Raw genomic sequence first — 20,207 nt, 5'->3', positions numbered from 1 at the left:
GTGATCCAAGAGGTGTCCAAACTCCCGTCCGTGTGACCCCACTGTTGTTGTCCACACGCCGGCCTGTGTGACACCAAAAGTGTCCACATACCATCCATAGGACCCTAAGAAAACACATCTCAGTCTGTGATACTTCGTAGTGGCCACGCCTCTTTCTGTGTGACCTCAGCCATGTCCACATCCCAGTCTGCGGGAGCCCTAAAGCCTCCATGTCCTACTGTGTGACCCCAGAAGTGTCCAAAACTCATCTCTGTGATCCTGGGAGGCCCACCCCCAATTAGTACATCCCCAGGATTCCTTATGCCCAAATCTAGTGACTTCATGAGTGTTTACACCCCCATCTGTTTGATCCCAGGAGGGTCCACACCCCAGACTGTGTGACCCTGGGAGGATCCATACACAAACCAATGTGACCCCAGAAGGAGTTATGGCTGGAGGAAGAGTGATCCAGACAAAGGGAAAAGCCAGGGCAAAGGCCCTGAGGTGGAACTGTGAGACCAGTGTGGTGGAAGCAGAATGAGTGAGAGGACCAGTGGCAGGGGCTCAAGTCAGAGAGGTGACAAGGGCCTGGTCCTGTAGGGCCTTGCCGGCCACAAAAAGGACTTTGGCTTTTTCTCTGAGAGATGGAACCAGAGCAGAGACCAGAGCAGAGGAGGGCTGAGGGCTGGCTTGGGTTGTAACGGAACACTCTGGCGGCTGCTGTGAGGACAGACTGAAGCCCCTGAATCGGATCAGAGATGAGGCTGATCTGATCTGGGGCGGGGGGGCGGGGGGCAGTGGCCCCAGGGGCCCAGCACCATAACCACTTGGCAGGTTTCCCGAGGAAGCTGTGCTTTCTCTCTGGGGTACATGGTAGGGTTCCAGCCCTCCTCCTGTCCTCCAGAAAGGCAGCACATGCTAGGAGGAAGGTATGGGGATTGAGCAAAGTTGGCCTCAGTGTGGGACCTTAGGCCAGTCCTGCCTTTCCCTAGGTCCCGGGTTTCCCCCTTTGGCCGATGAGTGAGCTAATCCCTGCCCTACCACTTTCTTCAGCGTCTCTACTCGCCAACTGTCTCCAGCCACACCAGCCCCCTTGATGTTCCTCAAATACGCCGAGCATTATTCCACCTCAGGGCCTTTGCATCTGTTGTTGCCACCGCTGCTTGGACACTCTTCCCAAGATAAGTACGTAGTTCAGGGTTACATGGCTGCCCTCTTCGCTTTTCTGCTTCTGTCTGCTTCTCTCTGCTCCTCTCTGCTCAAACGTCATCTCAGGCAGCCTTCCCTGACTGTCCAAAACAGCACCCCCTCCCTCTCTACCCCCGCATCCTGCCTTGTTTTCTTCATGGCGTTCGCATTTCCCGATAATACATATTTACTTGTTGAGTCAGCCAGGGGCCCTGAGCGGGGCCACCGGGGAGGCGGGGTACACAAGGCACACGCAGGTGGGATTTTGAAGAGCCCTTAACGAAGGGACCATTTACAGAGACACAGGAGGGCTCGGCAAACCAGCATCGCTGCTGGGCTCCCCTAGGACTAGCACCAGGGCGGGTGCTGTCACCATTCCCAGGCGGGAAAGGGCGGGAAAGGAAACAGTGTTCCTGAAACCCAGGGGAAGCTGGAGCCCAGCCCTGGCCAGTGAACACCCAGCTTTCTCTGTCCTCCCACTGCCCAGGTGCCTCGCAGGGCTTCTCATGGGCCCGGCTCGGCCGGAAGCCAGATGCGGCAGAGCCCAGTTGATGAAGTTCACACAGTCAACCTCCTGGGACACAGAGCGGGTCAGGGAAAGAGTGCGAATGGACTGGAAGACACATAGCATATCCAGCAGGTTGATTTAGTGTTTTCCACTGTCTGTCCAATAATACCGAGTATGGGAAGTCCCTGAAGGCAGGCATCCGTGTCTGTTGTGTTCCCTCCTGTGTTTTTAGTGCCCAGAGCAGTACCTGGCACATAGGAGGGTCTTAGTAAATAGTTATTGAAGGAATAAATGACATAAAATAATAGATATAAAAGTATAATGCAAAAGTGAAAGGATAGGGGCGCCTGGGTGGCTCAGTCAGTTAAGCGTCTGACTCTTTTTCTTTTAAGATTTTATTTATTTATTTGACACAGAGCAAGCACAAGCAGGGGGAGTGGAAGGCAGAGGGAGAAGCAGGCTCCCCGCTGAGCAAGGAACCCAATGCAGGGTTCTGTCCCAGGACCCTGAGATCATGACCTGAGCCGAAGGCAGATGCTTAACCAACTGAATCACCCAGGCGCCTCACGTCTGACTCTTGATTTCAGCTCAGGTCATGATCTCAGGGTTGTGAGATGGAGCCCTGCATTGGGTTCCATGCTCAGCGGGGAGTCTTCTCTCCCTCTCCTTCTGCCTCTCCCCTGGCTTGTTCTCTCTCTCCCTCAAATAAATAAATAAATAAATCTTTTTTTTTTTTTAAGTGAAAGGATAAACCACAGCTGGGGAGAAAATATTTTCAAAATGCATTATTTGACTAAGGATCAGTATCCAGAATATATGAAGAATTCCCACAATATTGTAAATCAGTGCAGCCACTGTGGAAAACAGTATGGAGTTTCCTCAAAAAAAAAAATTAAAAATAGGGCGCCTGGGTGGCTCAGTTGGTTAAGCGACTGCCTTCGGCTCAGGTCATGATCCCGGAGTCCCGGGATCAAGTCCCACATCAGGCTCCCGGCTCAGCGGGGAGCCTGCTTCTCCCTCTGACCCTCTCCCTCTCATGCTGTTTCTCTCTCTCTCTCTCTCTCTCTCTCTCAAATAAATAAATAAAATCTTAAAAAAAAATTAAAAATAGAAGTATCATACACTCTAGTGATTCCACTACTGGCTATTTCCCCCCAGAAAATGAAAACCCAAAAAGATATATCAAAAAGATATATGCAAAAAAAAAAAAAAAAAGATATATGCACCCACCTATGTTTACCGCAGCATTATTTACAATAGCCAAGACAGGGAAGCAACCCAAGTGTCCACCCACAGGTGAATGGATAAAGAAGATGTGGTACATATACACAATGGACTATTACGCAGCCATAGAAAAGAATGAGATCTTGCCATTTGCAACAACATGGGTAGACCCAGAGGGTATTATGCTAAGTGAAAGAAGTCCATCAGAGAAAGACAAATACCATACGCTTTCACTCATATGTGGAATCTAATAAAAAATGAATAAACAAAAGGCAGAATTAGACCTATAAATACAGAGAACAAACCGATGGTTGCCAGAGGGGAGCAGAGCGAGAGGATGGGCAAAATGGGTGAAGGTGAGTGGGAGATACACGTTTCCAGTTATGGAATCGATCAGGAGAATAAAAGGCACAGCACAGGGAATACAGTCAATGGAATTGTAACAGTGTTGCCTGGTGACAGATGGGAGCTACACTGGTGGTGAGCACAGCATAATGTATGGAGGAGTTGAATCACTATGTTGCACACCTGAAATTAATGTCTCATTGTGTGTCAACTCTACTTCAATTCAAAAAATAAATAATAAAAAAGGAATTCCCACAATTCAGTAAGAAAACCAACAACCCAATTTTTTAAATGTCCAAAGATTTGACCAGACCCTGAACCAGAGAGGAAATACAGACGGGCTTAACATGTGAAAAGATGCCCTGCATCAATAGCCATTAGGGAAATGCAAAATAAAACCGCAATGAGGGGCACCTGGGCTTCTCAGTTGGTTGAGTGTCAGCCTTCGGCTCGGGTCATGGTCCCAGAGTCCTGGGATCAAGCCCCGTATCCGGCTCCCTGCTCAGCGGGAAGCCTGCTTCTCCCTCTCCCTCTCCCACTCCCCCTGCTTGTGTTCCCTCTCTCGCAGTCTCTTTCTGTCAGATAAATAAATAAAATCTTTTTTAAAAAGTTAAAAAATAAAACCACAATGAGATACCATTGTATACTAGAATGACTAAACTGAAAAAGATCGACCATACTAAGTGTTGGGGAAAGACAAAACTCTCCCACAATGTTGGTGCGAATGTTAAATGGTAGAGTCACTTTGCAAAACAGCTTGGCCATTTCTCAGAAAGAGAAACATACATTTGCCACATGATCCAGCAATCCCAATCCTAGATGTCATTTATCCAAGAGAAATAAAAACTATGTCCACACAAAAAAAGTATGCCAATATTTACAGCAGCTTTATCTGTAATCACTCCAAACTGAAAACAACACAACCCAAATACCTTTCTTTCTTAAAAAAAAAAAAAAAAAAAAAGATTTTACTTGGGTGCCTGGGTGGCTCAGTCGTTAAGCATCTGCCTTAGGCTCAGGTCATGATCTCGGGGTCCTGGAATCGAGTCCCACGTCAGGCTCTCTGCGCAGCAGGGAACCTGCTTCTCCCTCCCCCTCTGCTGCTCCCCGTTTGTGCTCTCTAGCTCTCTCTCTAAATAAATAAGTAAAAATCTTTTTTTTAAGATTTTATTTATTTATTTGACAGAGAAAGACACAGTGAGAGAGGGAACACAAGCAGGGGGAGTGGGAGAGGGAAAAGCAGGCTTCCCGCCGCGCAGGGAGCCTGATGCGGGGCTCGATCCCATGACCCCCAGGACCATGACCTGAGCCGAAGGCAGCCACTTAACCGACTGAGCCACCCAGGTGCCTGCAATAAAGAATTCTGTGTCTATAAAAAGGGCACTTGTTGGGATGAGCACCAGGTGTTGTATCGAAGTGCGGGATCCATATATTCCACCCCTGAAACTGATATAACACTGTATGTTAACTGACCGGAATCCAAACAAATACTTTTTCGGGGTGCCTGGGTGGCTCAGTCAGTTAAGCGTCTGACTCTTGATTTCGACTAAGGTCATGATCTCAGGGTCCTGGGATCGAGCCCCGTGCCAGGCTCTGCACTCAGTGGGGAGCCTGCTTGTCTCCATCCCCCTCTGCTCGCTCTCCATGTCTCTCTCTCTCTCTCTCAAATAAGTAAATAAATCTTTAAAAAAAAATGAAAACTTTTTCAAAAAAGGGTGGGGGGCAGCTGTGATCATTCCTCTTGTTATGCCTCCTCTCCATGTGGTTTCTGCACAGACCTGTCTCAGGAATGCACCTGAGGAAAAGGAGGAGCTGTGGTCAGACTAGGTAGTGTTTTGTTGACTATTAGGACCTGAATTGTGTCCCCTCTACCAAAAAAAAAAAAAAATTCATATGTTGTGCCCTAATAAAGGAGATAAGACCTATAAAGAGGTAATAAAGATTAAATTAGGTCATAAGGGTAGGCCCTCATCTTAGAGGACCAGTGGCCTTATGACGGAAGTGGGAGAGATACCAGTGCACTCTCTGCGCACGCGTGCACAGAGGAAAGGCCAAGTGCACCCACAGCGAGAAGGTGGCCGTCTGCGAGCCGGGAAGAGAAACTTCACCAGACATCAACCCCCATGGCACCTTGATCTTGGACTTCCAGCCTACAGACTGTGAGGTTATAAATATCTGTTGTTGAAGCCCCCAGTCTGGGGGCATTTTGTGATGGCAGCCCAAGCAAACCAACTCACTGCTTCTCAGTTTCAGATCTGACTTCAGGAGATTCATCTTGGCCACAGCTGAAGGCAGCAGGGTTCCAGGGGGGAAAAGAAGAATTTGGCGCATCCTCCTCGTCCAGGTGAAGGGGGCGCTCAGAGAAGGGCCACGCAACCCAGGGAAACCCCGAGCGATGCAATCCGCTGCACTCCCGAAGGTCAGCTTCCGGGAGCTGTGTCCACACTGCAGTATGAGTAAGAATTGTTTGGGAGATTTCAGAACTGCCCCAAGTCTCCCTCGAAAGCCCCACCCAAGCCTGGTTCATGCCAGACTGTTCCCCCACGGAACACGTAGGCAGTTTTCGAGCTGTCAGTGCCTTGCTTCAGGAGAGGATCTGTAATGGTGTAATCTCAGGCCCAGTGGCAGCCCCAGGGAAGGGACAAATGTCTGCGTCTTCCTGGATGACAGGGGCTGGGGCAAGCTGGAGTGAATCATGGGTCACAGCCCACATCCCGTGTGAAACTTCTGCCAGATGCAGGATCTGGGAGCAATTACCAGCCAGGCAGGGGTGGTGAATGAGAGGTTCCAAGGGTAATTGGGTGTGTGCGTGCCTGCATGGCCGTGTGTGTGCACGCATGAACATCTCAGCATGTGTAAAGTTATGTGCTTCTGCCTGCGTGTGCATATTTACAGTGCATTCTTACATGCGTGCATATGTGGTACGTGTGTGTGGCCAGGCTTTGCTAGGTTGGTTGCAGGTGTGTACGTGTGCTACACAAGAGCAAGTGTGTGTTCTCCCGGAGATGCTCGGGTGCAGAGGAGCCCAGCAGGTGCGAAGGGGCCTGTACCCTGGCAAAGGTGTTTTTTGAAAAGTAATCGTGCAGATGCATGAGGGTGTGCTCATGCACGAGATTCCAGCTCAAACTCCCGTGGCCACAGATGCAAGCCTGAGTGTTTGTGTCTGGGTGTGTACATGTGTACCCCAGGGTGCATGTGCATGGCTGGGTACGAGTGCACAGGTACAGGGGAGCCCATTGGCCCGTGCTTATGTGTTGAGGCTTTGTGCATGTATATACCCTGGGTGCCCAAGTGTGTGCAAGTGTGAGGGAGCAGGTGCACACATGGGGATGGGAGCGGATTGGTGATACACATGTACCCCTGGGAGCCTGGGCGTGGGCATGTAATTGGTGCGGCTGTGTGCATTTTTGTTGGTCCTGGTCTGGGTGTCTGTGCTCATGTATCTTTTGGTGCCCATCAATGCATACATGTGTGCAAAGATACCACAAATGTCTAGGAGCCTGGACCGTGATGTCTGTGAGGGGTACCTCTGGGCACCCATGAATAAACGGCTGCATGCACGAGTGCAGGTGGGTCCATGGGCTCAGGCCCAGGCGTCTATGAACATGTACCCCTGGGTGCCTGTAAACGCGTGTGTGCACAGGTGCATATTTGCCCATGGGCCTGGGCCTGGGGGTTTGTGCACATGGACCCTGTATAAATGTGCATGTGTGTGCATGGTTTCGGGCGCAGCCATAGGCTTGGCTCGGGGCATGTGTGTATGTGTATCCCTAGGGGCCCATGTATGGGCACGCGCACATGTTCAGATGTGCCTATGGCCTGGAGCGTGCTGTGTGCACATCTCCTTGGGGGCCCATGTACGCCATCTATGAGTGCCTATGTGGCCATGTGGGGAGGATGGGTCTGCAGCTTCACTTCCACCTACATCTGGTGGGGGATTGTAAGGGAAACCGAGGAATGTGCTTTCTAGAGGAATCCAGGTTTTGGCAGAGCCAAGGGAGTGAAATTCAGGACCATTTTGCTTTTCTTAAACCTGGTCACTTGGGGGCGCCTGGGTGGCTCAGTTGGTTAAGCATCTGCCTTCGCCTCAGGTCAGGATCCCCAGGTCCTGGGATTGAGCCCCTCATCAGGTTCCCTGCTCCACGGGGAAGCCTGCTTCTCCCTCTCCCACTCCCCCTGCTTGTGTTCCCTCTTTCGCTGTCTCTCTCTCTGTCAAATAAATAAGTAAAATCTTTAAAAAACAAAACCTTGTCACTTGGGACACAGCTAGAGCTTGGAAAACGCCCCTTCCTTCTTTCAGCCCTATGCTCCCAAGTTGAGAGCTATGCTGGGCTCTGTGGCAACCCCGAGAGTGACTCCGGCCAGACTCCAGACTCCGGGAAAGATGAGCAATGCTTATAAGCCACCACGTATGAAGCAGAAGCACCAGGAAGCCACTCAGAGCAGGGAGAAGAGACTCAGGTAAGGCTTCCTAGAGGGTGGGGTAGGAAGGCGCAGGAAAAGGGGGGCCCATGGCAATGGGGAGGACCTGGACGCGCAGGGATGGGAGTAGGGAGAGAGAAGTCAAAGTAAAGGAAGCTCAGAAGGCAAAGGCCTGGGAGTGAAATGGTAGTATTCGTTTGGTCAGGAAGATCCTCCTGGCTCTCTGGTCACTTGGAATCCATGTGCCCAGGCCTAGGAGGGGCCCAGGGGTGAAGGAGGATTGGCGGGTGGGGGAAGCTGTCTATCTGTCCCCAGAACAAGCAGCTTACACTTAGGAAGCAGGTTAGGGTTCCCTGGGCCCCTGGAACCTAGGGTAAGCCTCCTGCCTTTTCCGAGCCTCAGTATTCTTCACTGTCAAATAGCTTGCCTGTCTGCAGCCCAGGCCCAGGGAAGAATTTAGCCTGAAAGAGTAGCCCACGGGCAGTGAGCAGGCAGCTGCTCCCCAGGGTTGGGCCACCCTCCTGCCCCCGTGCCATCTCTGCGTCCTTCCACTCTGCCCCCAGGGTCAAGGCTTGGAAATGGGCTGGGGAAGCAGCAGGGAGGCCAGGCCGGGTGGGTGCCACACCGCTGGGCTAGGAAGGCGTGCATGCCTACACCAACAGCCCTGGTTCCCCACCACCCCACCCGAATATATCAGGGGAGGCATACGGACCCCGATACTCCTGGCTCTGGTTGGACGAGGAGTGACCGCCGCTCCTGAATTCCAAGCGTGGTCCAGATGGAGAGCAGGGTCTCCCTTTCCGCCTTTCCAGGCTCAGCCCCCCAGCCCCGCTAGCTTCCCCTGCAGAAAAGCCCCTCAGGCACGGCGTCAGGACCTTCCTGTCCTCCCACGTCAACCCCAAGCCCATGGCTTTCTTCTAGACCCTCCAGGGGGTCACCACGACTGACTGGGGAATGTCAGGCAGCGGCAGGCCACGGAGGGAAGCGGGGACAGAAATGCAGCCTGGGCTCCTCTGGCATCCCCGGGTCCTGGGCTTGGGGCTGTGCCCATCAGGAGGCAGGAGCGTCCTTGTCTGAGGTTCACAGAAGCACTAGGCGAGCTAGTGGCGCCCCTCAGTGTCCGGGGCTTTAAAGGCAAAGTCGGGGGCGCCTGGGTGGCTCAGTCATTAAGTGTCTGCCTTCGGCTCAGGTCATGATCCCGGGGTCCTGGGATCGAGCCCCGCATCCGTCTCCCTGCTCAGTGGGGAACCTGCTTCTCCCTCTCCCACTCCCCCTGCTGGTGTTCCCTCTCTCGCTGTCTCTCTCTCTGTCAAAAAAATAAATAAAATCTTTAAAAAAATAAATAAAAAAATAAAGGCAAAGTCGGGAGACGAGTCCCGAATGTGGACGCCGCTCCCCGGGCTGGAAACGCCTTAGCCCAGCGATGCCTCTGAGCTGGAAAGCGTCTCAGCCGTTGTCTGGTCCAGCCCCTTACATTGTCAGGAAAAACCTTGAAAGGCTCTTCAATGGACAAAACTATTCCCAGGTGTCCTTTCAAGGAACGCTGGTGTCTTCGAGCAGACCTTTATGGCTTATCTGATCTACAGGGGGCAGCAACCTCGTCTGGGCCTGGGCCATTTCGAAACCCTATAAAGACAGGAGTTAACATGTGCGGGGCTGATATCTGCTCATAAACATGCAAATGGGTTTTGTGCTGTCGAATTATCACTGACGGCTGCCCTGAAGAAAAGATGAGTCCAAATATAATTATAGATTCTAGCGCATCTCTTGGCAGCTTCTACCCCCACCACTAGCCCTGATCCCCACCCCCACCCCGCCCGAACCTAGCAGGGGAGGCACAGGGACGGCAGATTCGTTTCAGTGTCCCGGGTAGCCTGTATATGTCGGTTCCCCAGACTCTCCTTTGAGTAGATTGCAACGTCTCACCAGTTCTGTCCTTCCCAGAAGACCTAACTAAAATCTTTGACACGTGTTGACTTTATATTTGTGTGAGTCATGATATTACCATTTGGGAAATTATCCTTTAACTGCATCTACCAGCTCCTAGCACAGATGAGGTCACCCGAGGGGGGAGGGGAGGCACTTGCCCGAAGTGACCCTCAGGGGCTGGGGCTGGGAGACAGAGCTGGATCTAGGCCATTCTGAGCTCTGTCTTGCTCCCCGAGTGGGGGTGGGGGTGTGTGGGGGGGTTCGCGCTTCGCACAGGGTGTGGAATGGGGGCTGTGACACATCCCCTACTCTGGGGATGTGGAATGACTCTCTGGGGTGAGGGCCACTCCCCGCCCCATTGGTTCCCACACTCTGTGTTGGGCCCTGATGCGAATCTAAGACTCAGCGGCTCCCCGACACCGGGCCATCCTGGCTAACTGCTGTTTGGGTGGGTTTATTGAGGACTCACAGGTGCTGAAATGCACCCCCCCTTGCCATTCTGGACTGTAGTGCTGCTGATAACCCTGGGGGAAAGACTTTATTCTTGGGTGGGTTGTTTCGACTGCTGGGCTTCAGCTTCCTTATCAATAAAATGCAGGTAATTATGGTTCCTGCCTTCCGGCGGCAGCGTGAAGATTAAGTGAGATAGTGGATACGGAAGGTCTTCAGAATAGTCTGGTGCAGAGTCAGCGCTCGATAAATCTCAGCTGTCAGGCATTCAGTCTGTTAGCTTTGCACAACTTCCAGGGGTAGACGTTTTTTAAAAGATGCTTCGAGACGCCTTCCAGATTCTGACCTAGCAGCACCTCGTTCCCCTATCCTTGGCTCAGATCCCCAGTAAGGGCTCCCTGGGTGGTGGATCGGTGAGTCAGAGCCCTGGCCGGCAACGACACGCCCGGCTTGCTCTTGCAGGCGCCCCCATGCCGCCACCCAGGAGATCCCGGGGCCCAGAGGACACAGCAGGAAGAGCACAGGGAAAGGTGAATACCTGCCAGGTAACTGTGGGGTGCCCTGGGGCAAGTCACCTGTCAGGGCCTCGGTTTCTCCCTCTGTACAGTGGGCCCGTTGGAGCTGGGGCTTTGCTGAGGACCTTGGCAGCCACCGCGTAGGGAGAAACAGATGGTCTCTGAGAGCATAACAGCTAGAAGTTGAGGTTCTCCCAGGCCAGGGCTTGCTTTCAGTTGACAAAGCCGAGCAGACAAGAAAGGGAGAGGCACTCCCACGCACACCACAGGAAGTGGCCCAGCAGGTTGATTGGGAGAGTTGGCTGAGAGCCCAGGTGGCCAAGTTTCTTGGCCTTAGTGAGGAGGAAAATTTGGTTCAGCTCACTCCTGAGGCCTGCCAGGGGAACTTAAACAGAGGCCAGGGGACGGACTCCATGGCCTGAGGGGGTCCAAGTTGGACGTATTCTTCGGGGATCTCTGGGCTGTGTCAGAAACACAAGCCAAATCAGCTGAAGCCAAAGGGACTTACTCAAATGAAGAGACCTGGGCAGGGGGTGGGGGCGCGAGGCATGCACCCCGCGTCTCACCGGGAGTGGGCTCTGTGTTTGATAGCTTCCTCCTCAGCGGGCTCCCCTCATGTGGTGGTCGCCTCGCCTCCACCTGAACAGGACCGAGAGACTTCGTCCCCTGAAGTCCCAGCTTTAGGTCATGTGGTGCGGCTGGGGTCACACGCCCCTTCCTGACCCTGTGGTCAGGAGGACAGATTGCTCTGATGGACCAGGCTAGTCGGGGATCTACTCTTGGAGCTTTGGGCAGGGTGGGGCCAGGGGGAATTAGCCCCATTAAAAACCACATGCCCTGGGGTGGGGTGGGGGGTGTTAAAGGAAGAGTGAAGGGGTGCTGAGTTTGACCAAAAGAATGCCTGCTTACTGCTGCAGGCCACCACCGAAACCTGAAATGGGATCCCTGGTGGCCTTGGTCCCTCTCTGCCCACCTTTTGGAGATCCTGGGGTTTATGCAGTAAAGCCACCTCATTTCTCTCAGCCACCAGAAATTCTGCCTCCCGTGACAGATGAAAAGGTCGTTTGGATTCAAATGTCAACTATCTTCCACAGTGTTTTGTGACAGAGGCTGTCCAAAGCACAGGAGAGGATTCGATCTCATGGTGGGATTTAGGGCAGTGGGGTGGCCACAGGGCAGGGGAGATCTCCGGGGAGATATCCAAGGATGCAGTGGATGAAGCAACATAAAGGTGGCCCAGGAGGAAAGAGAAACCTTACCGTCTTAGGTCTCCGTGAAAGACAGATGGTCCTCCAAGGCATGTCAGAGTGCTAGGCTCTTCTGCTCCCTTCCTCTGAGGGATCTGTCTGTCCAGCTGTCAGCTCTGCTCTGAAGCTGTTAGATTGGTGTGTATTCGGGGCGCCTGGGTGGCTCAGTTGGTTAGGCGACTGCCTTCCGCTCAGGTCATGATCCCAGGGTGCTGGGATCGAGCCCCGCATCGGGCTCCCTGCTCGGCGGGGAGTCTGCTTCTCCCTCTCCCACTCCCCCTGCTTGTGTTCCCTCTCTCTCTGTCTGTCTCTCTCTCTCTCTGTCAATTAAATAAATAAAATCTTTAAAAAAAAAAAAAAAGATTGGTGTGTATTCATCAAGCAACAATTTCTAACACGGAGGAAGGATCTTTCTAAAGAGGGAGAAGGTCTATTCTGGATGATTATGGATAGGTTCTGTATGGGAGGGCCAGAGGGGAGACTCCTGGAAGCAGATAGGACAGGTTAGAACATTAAAATAGTCATGGTCTAGGGGCGCCTGGGTGGCTCAGTTGGTTAAGCGACTGCCTTCGGCTCAGGTCATGATCCTGGAGTCCTGGGATCGAGTCCCGCATCGGGCTCCTTGCTCAGCGGGGAGTCTGCTTCTCTCTCTGACCCTCTTCCCTCTCGTGTTCTCTATCTCTCATTCTCTCTCTCTCGAATAAATAAAATCTTAAAAAAAATAAAAATAAAAAAAATAAAATAGTCATGGTCTAGCCTTCTGTCTGTCCACCCACTCACCCATTGCCCAGCCACTCACCCAGCCTTGCACCCATTCATCCACCCATCAGTGACCCACCTACCCATTCTTCTTTTCATTCATCTACCCACCCACCCGTACACCTACCCAACCGTCCACACATCCGCCTACCCACGTGATAACTGGTGACTGCTATGGTTCCATCTTGTGCCATTCACTGGGAACACGGAGATGAGTCATGTCTACCCCCTGCTTTTTTAAGCCTCCCAGTGTAGCTGGAGAAAAATCCTCGGGTATATCTCACTTCATGATTCTCTGATCAATGCTGTGGAAACCCCAAGGAGCATTTAATCGTGACAATGACACTTTAGCTGGATGTTGATAGATCCGTTGGTGTTTGTCAAGAGAGAGGAGGAGGAGGGGCATTCTGGGAAGCAGGAAGAGCATGGGTGAATTCTGAGAGGTGTAAGAGTGTTTGAAACATAGGGTAAATGGAGGGCTGAGGCAGAAGTTGACATTAGAAAGCTGAGCAGGGACCTTTAATTCCTGGCCCCAGGAAGCCAGGGGCGACATCTGAGCCAAAGAGCCAGCCCACAGAGAGTGTGGCCAGAGACCTGGGAGTGGCCAGCGCACTCTTGCTCAAGGACTCGATGAGACATGCCTGCCAACCCACAGTTCAAAGAAACAAAAGACTCCAAACCTCAGGAAGGATGCCGTTAAGGGAACGGTCCCTGAAATGGACAGACAGAGGGACGGATAGATGCACAGACAGCTGGTTGGTATGCAGATGCAACTAAGAACTCTGGTCCAGGGACGCCTGGGTGGCCCAGTTGGTTAAGCGTCTGCCTTCGGCTCAGGTCATGGTCCCAGGGTCCTGGGATCGAGCCCCACATCGGGCTCCTTGTTCAGTGGGGGAACCTACTTTCCCCCTCTGCTTGCTGCTCCCCCTGCTTTTTTTATTAAAAAAAAAAAAAGGTTTTCTTTATTTATTTGACACAGAGAGAGAGAGACACAGCGAGAGAGGGAACACAAGCAGGGGGAGTGGGAGAGGGAGAAGCAGGCTTCCCGCGGAGCAGGGAGCTCCATGCGGGGCTCGATCCCAGGACCCTGGGACCATGACCTGAGCCGAAGGCAGATGCTTAACGACTGAGCCATCCAGGTGCCCCTAAATAAATAAAATCTTTAAAAAAAGAGAGAGAGAGAGAACTCTGGTCCATGCCACGTGCTCCGGGTTCATGTGCCAGGGACCCAATAGGGTCTGAGGCATTAGGCATGAGCCTCCCAATGGAGCTTGCTCTGCAAGGCTGGGGGACTCACAAGAGACATGGCCACATTGCCAAGGGAAGAGAAGGGAAGTGGGTCTGAAGGCCGTGGCCAGGGCAGCCGTGCTGCTGAGCGTCCCTCCCCAGAACGTGGAGGCCTTGCCCAGCTGGGGCTCTAAGAATTTCCTTGAGCGAAGCAGCTCCTGGTTTTTCCTGAGCATAGCTGAAGTTTTATCTAAAAGACCCATCCTAGGCCTCTCGTCGGCAGCATCCCCGATTCTGTCGGATGGCACTGTCTTCCACAGGGAGCACGACAGGAGGACAGTCGAGGATGTGCCCCGGGGATGACATCCCTGGCAGGGAACCGGGCTCAGGGGCCAACAAAACCCCGTGCGGCAGACTTCCAGGGTCAGGCCCAGTTGGGAAAGGGCCACAGTGTTAACAGCTTGATGTGAGGTCGGTGCAGTCAGCTCTTGGGGCACCGGAGGGACCTGGGGCAGGGAACAGGAGCGGTGGAGAGGCCCACGCTGGCTCTGGAAGGAAGGAAGCAGCGGCTTGAGGGTGGGGTGGCGCAGGAAGCTGAGGGCAGTAAAGCTGCAGGGTGAAGAGGAGCCTCAGTTTCCCCCCCAATCCAGAGATGGATTTGGGGGCCTCATCCCAAGTACAGAGGCTAGCAGCAGCCACCCCTCCCGCACTTCCGCTCTCCGGCTACTTGATGGAGTCCTGTCATCAACACTTGCTTGACAGGGCCCGGAAGCCCAGCCCGGCCCAGTGCAGGCACTAGGATCCCAGGTGGGGACATGGACACTTCTGTGTGATGAGGCTTTTGAAGAGAGGGTCTGTCAGGGTGTGGGAGTCACAGAGGCAGGAGGCGGGGAGGGCTTCCCCCCCCCCCGCCGAGGTAATACTGAGCTGGATCCTTTTTTGAGATTGTATTTATTTATTTGAGAGAGCGAGAGTGAGAGAGAGTGCTCACAAGCAGGGGGGAGGGGGAGAGGGAGAAGCAGACTCTCCACTGAGCAGGGAGCCCCATGCGGGGCTCGATCCCAGGACCCTGGGATCATGACCTGAGCCCAAGGCAGACGCTTCACCGACTGAGCCACCCAGGCGCCCCACTGAGGTGGATCTTGAAGGAAAATGATCAGAGCTCAAGGATGAGAAGCAGAGGGCATTCCGAGCAGAGGGCATGGCATGGGCAAAGGCGGGAAGGTATGCAAAGGTAAACAGAGACAGGAATTCGGTGTACTCCTGATGACAGGTTCTGTGAGGGACCCGACTGTAGGACACGGAAGATGGAGCCTCTTTGGGCTGAGACCTCACTGCCTGAACCTCCTTGAGGGCAACCCAGGTGTGGGGGTTCCCTTATTCCTCACCTCAACCTGGAATCTTATTGCTCTACAGAAAGAAAACAAGGCAAGGGGGAAAAGAAGCCATGCTTCAGAGATGGGCATGTGTGTGTCCTGCAGAGACTTCTGTGGCCCATGCACGAGGGACCACATGTTCGAGCTTGCCTGGGCCAGAATGGGCTCGGGGATAGGCCCTGTGTCTGCTGGACAGACCTCCCCTTGGGGTCAGCCACCATGGTTGTCGGTTCCCACCCAGCTACCAGCTCGTGGTGGGGCTTTGAGGAAGTCACTGTCTGTCTAGACCTTGGTTTCTCAGTCTGTTTAAGGGCATTACTGAGGCTCTAGGCTCAAGGCCACTTGATTAGGAGTCTGTGGACTAGTGGCTCCAAAGAGCGCTTGAACTTGCAGCAAACTCCGTAAGTGCCACCAAAGCCCTCCAACCAAAGACCCCCAGGAATACATCTGTGGTTCAACAAGTTGGGGTGCTTGCTTGTTGCAACGAGAGAGAGAGCACACTGTGGGCAACCATGGGGTGTCTCAGTCTCCGGTGTTGGAGAGAACTTCTTCTAGGATTTGGGCTGGTGTTAGGTGATTTGGTGGCAGGTTTAAGGGAGCAGTGCTTTGCTCTGGATTGGAAGAAGGGCATTCTATGATTGGGTATCTTAATAAATCTTATCTAGAAAGAGGGAAGACGAAAGTGAGGCTAAAGTTGAAATTGGTAAAGGGGCACCTGGGTGGCACAGTCGGTTAAGCGTCTGACTCCTGGTTTCAACTCAGGTCATGATCTCAGGGTTGTGAGATCGAGCCCTGTGGCAGGCTCCACGTTCAGCACAGAGTCTGCTTGAGTTTCTCTCCGTCTTCCCATCACCACCACCACCCCCACCTGCACTCACACGTGCGTTCTCTCTGTCTCTCAAATAAATAAATCTAAAAAAAAGAAATTGGCAAAGAAGCAGCCCATTAGCCAGGTTAGGGGACTATTTGGTCACTTTTGTGGCTTGGACAATGCTCATGTTCCATCTGTTTTCAGACGCAGTTACGGAGTGGTCTTGTTTTTGTCTTGATCGACTGCAGTTGTAGAGTGGCCTTCTCTGAGGCTGATGTTCTATGAAATTGTTCATGTTCAGCAGGAGGACACCAGGGGCTGGCTGTGTGTGCAAGGCCAGCTCCTGGATGTGAGTTTTTTTCCTCTTTCTTGGTGTGTTCCTAAGGAGAGAGCTTTGATCAGATTTTCTGGGATCTCACAAAAAAACAAATGCTTAATCTCTAAAATCACCTATAGTCCAGACAGGCTTTGCATCACAGATATCTGTTCATTGATGGCGCCTCCCATGGCTTATCACACGTGACCTCAGTGGCTGCCTCTATGAACTGGGTGGCTCCTATGACAACATCACGTTGTGTGGGGCACGGCACAGCTACCCACAGAGGCTTCAACAATGCTGGTGAAATTAGATCACTCTGGAAAAGCCACTTTTTGTGAAATTAAATCCCTCAATCTTAAAACCAACATGGACTATTGAATGGCAGCAAGGAAGTCTGGTTTCTCTTATGAACAGTAGCTTTTCTTCTGTGTGTGTGTGTGTGTGTGTGTGTGTGTTTAAGATTTTATTTATTTATTTGAGAGAGAGAGAGAGAGAGGGTGAGCTAGCAGGGGGAGGGGCAGAGGGGGAGGGAATGAGAATCTGAAGCTGACTCCGCACTAAGCGTGGAGCCCACGGAGCCCGACTTGGGGCCCAATCCCATGACCGCAAGATCATGACCTGAACCGAAACCAAGAGTCAGACACTTAACCGACTGAGCCACCCAGGCGCCCCTCTTCTCTGTGCTTTTATAAATGTCCTTTTTACAACCCAAATGGAAGGGAATTTGGCATCTAATAAAAATGCATACGTGTTTCTCTTTTGCCCCAGCAATCCCACTTCCAGCAATTTGCCCCTGAAGATACACCTCCAACAATGTGAAAATATGTAGGCACTGAAGCATGGTTAGTAACTGCAAAATATTGGCAACAGTATCAGTTCCTATACATAGGCAGTGGTTGAATAAACTGTGGTACATTCATTCATTCATTCCATAGAGTCCTACGCAGCTCTAGAGAGATCAATGCTATGAACTGATGAGGAGTGATTCCAGGACATATGTTAAGTGAAAAAAGGAAAGTGCACAGAAATATCTGGACCTAGAGGGCATCATGCTAAGTGAAATAAGTTCCACAGAAAAAGACAAATACCATATGATTTCACTTATATGTGGAATCTGAAAAACAAAATAAACAAACAAACACAGAAATAAACTCATAAATACGAAGAACAAACTGGCAGTTGCCAGAGGGGACGGGGGTGGGGCGGGTGGGTGAAATAGGTGAAGGGGATTAAGAGGTACAAACTTCCAGTTATAAAATAAAGAAGTCACAGGGGTGAAGTGCAGCATAGGGAACATAGTCAATAATACTACAATAACTTTGTATGGTGACACATGGTATCTACACTCATCATGGTGAGCATTGTACAATGTATAGAATTGTTAGGTATGTTGTATACCTGAAACGAATATAACATTGCATGTCAACTATACTTCAATTAAAAAAAGAGAAAAGTGGGGCATGTGGCTGGCTCAGTGGGTAGAACATGGGATTCTTGATCTCGGGGTCATGAGTTCAAAGCCCCACACTGGGCATAGAGCTTACTTAAAAAAATAAATAACATTTTTTTAATTTAAAAGATTTTATTTTTATTTATTTGACAGAGAGAGAGGGAACACAAGCAGGAGCAGAAGGAGAAACAGGCTTCCCGCCTAGCAGGGAGCCCGATGTGGAGCTCGATCCCAGGACCCTGGGATCATGACCTGAGCCGAAGGCAGACGCTTAACAACTGAGCCACCCAGGCGCCCCATAAATAAACATTTTTTTAAAAAAGAAAACTATCTACAGTGTGCAGCCCTTCATGTAAGAAACAAGAGCATTTAAGGAAACACGTATGTTTGCATATCTTTACAAAAGGAAACATAGGAAGGATAAACCAGCAACTATTAAAGTTGGTTGTCTGGAGGGGCTGGGAAGGAGCCGGCTGGAAAGCATAGAATGGAGAAGTGATACTTCTCTGAGCATACTTGTTGGTATAGTTCTGACTTTTGAAACCACGTTAATGTTTTACATACTTAAGAAATAAATAAAATTAGGGGTGCCTGGGTGGCACAGTTGGTTAAGCGTCTGACTCTTGGTTTCGGCTCAGGGTCATGAGATTGAACCCCATGGCGGGGTCCGCATTCAGCGCAGAGTCGGCTTGAGACTCTCTCTCCCTCTGCCCCTCCCTCCCCCAAATAAATAAATAACTCTTTTTAAAAATTAAAATAAATAAATAAGTAAAATTAACTTATTTAGGATGGGGAGGATCCTAAAAAGGAATACAAACAGAACAGATTAACCTTCACTGTATTTCAAACACAGCCTCACTGAAGGAGAGCAGGAAGAACTAACCCAAGTAGCTTTTGAATATAGTATCCATAAGGCTAAAAACAAAAAGGACTATGACAAATATTGACCTCTAGTTGGTAGGCTTGTCTTCCACAGTAGTATCAGTTAGTGAATCTGAAACTACTGAATGTGTATCTTGGGATTGAGATAAGTAAATTCTCTTGGATGAAGAGAATCGGGATTCTCACTGCTGGAGAAGGGAGTTAAAAATACAGAAAAGGAAAAGGCTAGGATGAACACTCTGGTGTTGGATTGGTATTGTAGATGTCAGTAGGAACTCATAGATTTTAATATATAAGCAGAAAGATAGATGTGTGTATGGACTTATATATGTATGTGTATATGGATTCACTACATATATGCATCTGTATTTATATCCTACCTCTGTCCTTTGAGAGGGCCTAGAATCAGCAACACTATTAGAAGCAATGAGCACTTCTAGTGCCCAGATCTTGGTTTCCTAAATGCCATTCTCCATTAAAAGGAAACAAGGCTTCTTGGGGGAAATGGCTGAGCCTGAAACATCCTGATGTGATCCGAAGGAAAGATGTACTCAAATAAATGATGGAGATAGGTCAAAAGGACATAGGAACCAACTGGAGGAGGCTCCCACTGGCCAAATCTAAAACAGTCGGAGCATTAAAATAAATGAGAGTTCCTTTCAACAAATGGTGCTGGGCAAACTGGATAGCTACATGCAAAAGAATGAAGTTGGAATCATACCTGACACCATGTACAAAAATTACCTCAAAATAGATCAAACATCTAAAATACAAAGGACTTCTTAGATGAAAACATAGGGGAAAGCTTCATGACATTGGGTTTGGTAATGATTTCTTGGATATGATACCAAAAGCACAGGCAATGAAAGAACAAATAAGTAAGTTGGCTATGTCAAAATTAAAAACTTCTGGGGCACCCGGGTGGCACAGTCAGTTGAGCATCCAACTCTTTGTTTTAGCTCAGGTCATGATCTTTGGGTTGTGGGATCGAGCCCCACATCAGGCTCTGTGTGGGCACAAGGTTTCTTTTTGGGGTGATTGCAATGTCCTAAAAATAGACTGTGGTGAACTTTACACAAGTCAATAAATATACTACCATTGCATTGTACAACTAACAGGGGTGAGTTTTATAGCATGTAAATTTTATCTCAGTTAAGCTACTTTTATAAATAAAGATAGGAACTGACTTTAACCTTTAAATTAAAAGAAGAACCCATGAGCCCTATACTAATACAAATAAACAAATGAATAAATAAAGACATGGGGAGGAAGGGAAAACTCTTCCTTACCGTAAAATCCAAGTTAAACATGTAAAATAAAATCATCATTTGGCCACCATCATAGTGGTAATTGTTTCAGGTAAGAATCACCAACGGATGCTAAATTAGTAAGTGGAAATTCGAGGAACAGTAGCAGAGTTATGTAATCTCAAAGTATGTCCCTACAAGATACACATTTTTTTAATGTTCTTTATTTTTATTTATTTATTTTTAATTAACATGTAGTGGGCGCCTGGGTGGCTTAGTTGGTTAAGCGACTGCCTTCGTTCGGCTCAGGTCACTATCCCAGAGTCCCA

General features: G+C 50.4%; 1 long non-coding RNA gene across 1 annotated transcript in view; it reads right to left on the bottom strand.

Annotated features, from left to right (window-relative positions):
• LOC141374266 (uncharacterized) overlaps positions 1 to 20,207 on the bottom strand; it is a 32,384-nt gene that overhangs the window by 3,918 nt on the left and 8,259 nt on the right. The gene's annotated exons all lie outside the window — the stretch shown is intronic.

This window comes from Callorhinus ursinus, unplaced genomic scaffold (assembly GCF_003265705.2).
Source record: "Callorhinus ursinus isolate GAN/ISIS: 27379988/994484 unplaced genomic scaffold, GSC_fseal_2.0 scaffold16, whole genome shotgun sequence".
In the NCBI taxonomy this organism is placed as follows: domain Eukaryota; kingdom Metazoa; phylum Chordata; class Mammalia; order Carnivora; family Otariidae; genus Callorhinus; species Callorhinus ursinus.
Note: the sequence above shows the minus strand (reverse complement) of the source record. Positions and strands in the feature narration are given on the sequence as shown.